Genomic DNA, 6,000 nt, shown 5'->3' on the forward strand with positions numbered 1-6,000 from the left:
CTGGTTTATAAGAATGTTTGTGATTTTTGCACATTGATTTTGTATCTTGAGACTTTGCTGAAATTGCTCATCAGCTTAAGAAGATTTTGGGCTGAGACAATGGGGTTTTCTAAATATATAGTCATGTCATCTGCAAACAGAGACAATTTGACTTCCTCTTTTCCTAACTGAATATGCTTTATTTATTTCTCTTGCCTGACTGCCCTGGCCAGAACTTCCAACACTATGTTGAATATGAGTGGTGAGAGAGGGCATCCTTGTCTTGTGTCGGTTTTCAAAGGGAATGCTTCCAGCTTTTGCCCATTCAGTATGATATTGGCTATGGGTTTGTCATAAATAGCTCTTATTATTTTGATAATAATTCCATCAATACCTAGTTTATTGAGAGTTTTTAGCATGAAGGGCTGTTGAATTTTGTTGAAGGCCTTTTCTTCATCTATTAAGATAATCATGTGTTTTTTGTCTTTGGTTCTGTTTATGTGATGGATTATGTTTATTGATTTATGTTTGTTGAATCAGCCTTGCATCCCAGAGGTAAAGCCAACTCGATCATGGTGGATAAGCTTTTTGATGTGCTGCTGGATTCGGCTTGCCAGTATTTTATTGAGGATTTTCCCATTGATTTTCATCAGGGATGTTGGCCTGAAATTTTCTTTTTTCGTTGCATCTCTGCCAGGTTTTGGTATCAGGATGATGCTGGCCTCATAAAATGAGTTGGGGGGGAATTCCCTCTTTTTCTATTGTTTGGAATAGTTTCAGAAGGAGTGGTACCAGCTCCTCTTTGTACCTCTGGTAGAATTCGGCCGTGAATCCGTCTGGTCCTGGGCTTTTTTTAGTTGGTAGGTTATTCATTGCTGCCTTAATTTCAGAACTTGTTATTGGTCTATTCTGGGATTCGACTTTTTCCTGGTTTAGATTTGGGAGGGTGTATGTGTCCAGGAATTTATCTATTTCTTCTAGATTTTCTAGTTTATATGCATAGAGGTGTTTATAGTATTTTCTGATGGTAGTCTGTATTTCTGTAGGATCGGTGGTGATATCCCCTTTATCCATTTTTTATTGTGTCTACTTGATTCTTCTAATTTTTCTTCATTAGTCTCGCTAGTGGTCTATTTTGTTGATCTTTTCAAAAAGCCAGGTCCTGGATTCATTGATCTTTTGAAGGGTTTTTTGTGTCTCTATCACTTTCAGTTCTGCTCTGATCTTAGTTATTTCTTGTCTTCTGCTAGCTTTTGAATTTGTTTGCTCTTGCTTCTCTAGTTATTTTAATTGTGATGTTAGGGTGTTGAATTTAGATCTTCCTGTTTTCTCTTGTGGACTTTTAGTGCTATAAATTTTCCTCTACACACTGCTTTAAATATGTCCCAGAGATTCTGGTATGTTGTGTCTTTGTTCTCATTGGTTTCAAAGAACATCTTTATTTCTGCCTTCATTTCGTTATGTACCCAGTAGTCATTCAGGAGCAGGTTGTTCAGTTTCCATATAGTTGTGCAGTTTTGAGTGAGTTTCTTAATCTTGAGTTCTAATTTGATTTCACTGTGGTCTGAGAGACTGTTTGTTATGATTTCTGTTCTTTTGCATCTGCTGAGGAGTGTTTTACTTCCAATTATGTGGTCAAGTTTTGGAATAAGTGCGATGTGGTGCTGAGAAGAATGTATATTCTGTTAATTTGGGGTGGAGAGTTCTGTAGATGTCTATTAGGTCCACTTGGTCCAGAGCTAAGTTCAAGTCCTGGTGGATATCCTTGTTAAGTTTCTGTCTCATTGATCTTTCTAATATTGACAGTGGGGTGTTAAAGTCTCCAACTATTATTGTGTGGGAGTCTAAGTCTCTTTGTAGGTCTCTGAGAACTTGCTTTATGAATCTTGGTGCTCCTGTATTGGTGCATATATATTTAGGACAGTTAGCTCTTCTTGTTGCATTGATCCCTTTACCATTATGTAATACCCTTCTTTGTCTCTTTTGACCTGTATTGGTTTAAAGTCTGTTTTATCAGAGGGTAGGATTGCAGTCCCTACTTTTTTTAAAAATTTTTTTGCTTTCCATTTGATTGGTAAATATTCTTCCATCCCTTTATTTTGAGCCTGTGTGTGTCTTTGCACGTGAGATGGGTCTCCTGAATACAGCACACCAATGGGTCTTGACTCTTTATCCAATTTGCCACTCTATATCTTTTAATTGGGACATTTAGCCTGTTTACATTTAAGGTTAATATTGTTATATGTGAATTTGATCCTGTCATTATGATGCTAGCTGATTATTTTGCCTGTTGCAGTTTCTTCATAGCATCAATGGTCTTTACAATTTGCTATGTTTTTGTAGTGGCTGGTACTGGTTATTCCTTTTCATGTTTAGTGCTTCCTTCAGGAGCTCTTGTAAGGCAGGCCTAGTGGTGACAAAATCTCTCGGCATTTGTTTGTCTGTAAAGGATTTTATTTCTCATTCACTTACGAAGCTTAGTTGGGCTGGATATGAAATTCTGGGTTGAAAATTCTTTAAGAATGTTGAATATTGGTCGCCACTCTCTTCTGGCTTATAGGGTTTCTGTCAAGAGATCCACTGTTATTCTGATGGGCTTCCCTTTTTGGATAACCTGACCTTTCTCTCTGGCTGCCCTTAACATTTTTTCCTTCATTTCAACCTTGGTGAATCTGACAATTATGTGTCTTGGGTTGCTCTTCTCAAGGAGTATCTTTGTGGTGTTCTCTGTATTTCCTGAATTTGAATGTTAGCCTGTCTTGCTAGATTGGGGAAGTTCTCCTGAACAATATCCTGAAGAGTATTTTCCAGCTTGGTTCCATTCTCCCCGTCACTTTCAGGTACACCAATCGATGTAGATTTCGTCTTTTCACATGGTCCCATACTTCTTGCAGGCTTTGTTCATTTCTTTTCATTCTTTTTTCTCTAATCTTGTTTTCTTGCTTTATTTCATTGAGTTGATCCTCAATCACTGGTATCCTTTCTTCTGCTTGATAGATTTGGCTATTGATACTTGTATATGCTTCATGAAGTTCTTGTGCTGTGTTTTTCAGCTCCGTCAGGTCATTTATGTTCTTCTATAAACTGGTTATTCTAGTTAGCAATTCGTCTAACCTTTTTTCAAGGTTCTTAGCTTCCTTGCATTGGATTAGAACATGCCCCTTTAGCTTGGAAGAGTATGTTATTACCCACCTTCTGAAGCCTATTTCTGTCAATTAGTCAAACTCATACTCTGTCCAGTTTTGTTCCTTGCTGGCAAGGAGTTGTGATCTTTTGGAGGAGAAGAGGCATTCTTGTTTTTGGAATTTCAATCTTTTTGTGCTGGTTTCTCCCCATCTTTGTGGATTTATCTACCTTTGGTCTTTGATGTTGGTGACATTCAGGTGGGGTCTCTGAGTGGGCATCCTTTTTGTTGATGTTGATACTATTCCTTCCTATTTGTTAGCTTTCTTTCTAACAGTCAGGCCCCTCTGCTGCAGTGCTGCTGGAGTTTGCTGGAGGTCCATCCAGACCCTGTTTGCCTGGGTATCACCAGCAGAGGCTGCAGAACAGCAAATATTGCTGCCTATTCCTTCTTCTGGAAGCTTTGTCCCAGAGGGGTACCTGCCAGATGCCAGCCAGAGCTCTACTGTATGAAGTGTCTGTCAGTCCTACTGGGAGGTGTCTCCCAGTCAGGATACACCGGGGGTCAGGGACGCACTTGAGGAGGCAGTCCATCCCTTATCAGAGCTGGAACGCTGTGCTGGGAGATCCGCTGCTCTCTTCGAGCCAGCAGGCAGGGAGGTTTAAGTCTGCTGAAGCTGCACCCACAGCCGCCCCTTACCCCAGGTGCTCTGTCCCAGGGAGATGGGGATTTTATCTATTAGTCCCTGACTGGGACTGCTGCCTTTTTTTCAGAGATGCCCTGCCCAGAGAGGAGGAATCTAGAGAGGCAGTCTGGCCACAGCAGCCTTGCTGAGCTGTGGTGGGCTCTGCCCAGTTCAAACTTCCCAGTGGCTTTGTTTCATGAAAATCTCTAGAACCTGGGATGTGGAGCTAAGATTGTGCCACTGCACTATACCTGGGTAACAGCACAAGACACTGTCTTTCAAAAAAAAAAGAACCTACATTTCTAGGAACAAATAGACTTTCAAAGAATGGTTCTAGCCTGGGGCTCATACCTAATGTGGCTCAGCAAAATCTTCTAGGGACACTCACTTTATTGTAGTCCATAATGTAAGTATATGCTGGTAGATTCACTCTAATAGATGAAATCAGTTTAAGTCACAGGGGCTAATTTATCTAAAACATTCACAGATATAATGTATTTCATCCATAGCAAGCTATTTATTCTACTTTTAGGGAACAGAAAAATCAAACTCTCCCCTCCCTAAACGGCCCCCTTCATATTTATGACTAATATAGTAACTCATGGTGGGATCCCATTATACCTATTCTCTTCCATACTTAACTGCTCCCCTTAGACCCACATACAAGCTGGACCATTTGGAACCATCTACTTAAACAAAACCTGTGGTTAAAAAAACACATAAAATCTACCATTTTAACTATTTCAAGTATAACAAGTTCAGTAGTTTAAGTATATTCACATTGTTCTGCAACAGATCTCTAGAACTCTTTCATCTTGTAAACTAAAGCTGTATGCACCAAACAACTCCCCATTTTCACGCCCACCAGCTCCTGGCAACCATCATTCTGTTAATACTTTCGGTTTCTATGACTTCGACTACTTAATATCTCGTATAAGTGGAGCCATACAATATTTGTGTATGTATGTGACTGGTTTATTTCGCTTAGCATAGTATTATCAAGGTTCATCCATGTTGTTGCCTATGATAGGATTTCCTTCCCTTTTTTTTTTTTTTTCTTCCCTGAGACAGAGTCTCAGAACAGTCTCTGTTACCCAGGCTGGAGTGCAATGACATGATCTTGGCTCACTGCAACCTTCGCTTCCCAGGTTCAAGTGATTCTCCTGCTCAGCCTTCCAAGTAGCTGGGATTACAGGCATGCACCACCATGCCTGGTTAATTTTTGTATTTTTAGTGGAGATGGGGTTTCACCATGTTGGGCAGGGCTGGTCTTGAACTCTGGGCCTCAAGTGATCCACCTGCCTCAGCCTCCCAAAGTGCTGGGATTATAGGTGTGAGCCACCTGTGCCCTGCTGCTTTCTTTCCAAGACTGAATAATATTCCATTCTATGTATATACCACATTTTGTTTATCCATTCATCTGTCAGTGAACATTTGGGTTGCCTCCATATCATGGCTATTGTGAATAATGTTGCCATGAATATAGGTGTGCAAATCTCTTTAAGATCTTGTTTTCAGTTCTTTTGTGTATATACTCAGAAGTGATGTCTTCGTTCAAGTTGACATAACAAAAAATATAGTTTGGGTGACTTAACAAAAGTTCATTCCTCACAGTTCTTAAGACTAGGAAGTCCAAAGTCAAGGTGCTGGCCAGTTCACTTTGTGGTCAAGGCCCTCTTCCTGGTTTGCAGAGGGCTGCCTTTTTGCTCTATCCTCATATGGTGGCGAGAGAGATCATCTCTCATCTGTCTCTCCTTATAAGGGTTTACTGCCACTCATGAGGGCTCCACCTTCATGACTGAATCACTTCCTGAAGACCATAGGGCTTCAACCTGTGAATTTTGGGGGAATACAAATATTCAGTCCACAGCAAGTGGAATTGCTGTGTCATATGGGAAATCTATTTTTAATTTTTTGAGGAACCTACATCGTGTTTAAGTGGTGATTATAATTTTACATTCTTACCAATACCACATAAGCATTCCGATTTCCCCACATCCTCACCAACACTTATTTTGGGATTTTTAAAAATAGTAGCCATCCTGATGGGTGTGAGGTAATGTGTCTTTGTAATATTGATTTACATTTCTTATAATTAGTCATGCTGAGCACCTTTTCATAATTTTTGTTTGTTGGTCATTTGTATATCATCTTTGGAGAAATGTCTATTCAAGTCTTTGGCCTTTTTTTTTTTTTTTTTTTTGAGATGAAG

This window comes from Chlorocebus sabaeus, chromosome 13 (genome assembly GCF_047675955.1).
Source record: "Chlorocebus sabaeus isolate Y175 chromosome 13, mChlSab1.0.hap1, whole genome shotgun sequence".
NCBI lineage: Eukaryota > Metazoa > Chordata > Mammalia > Primates > Cercopithecidae > Chlorocebus > Chlorocebus sabaeus.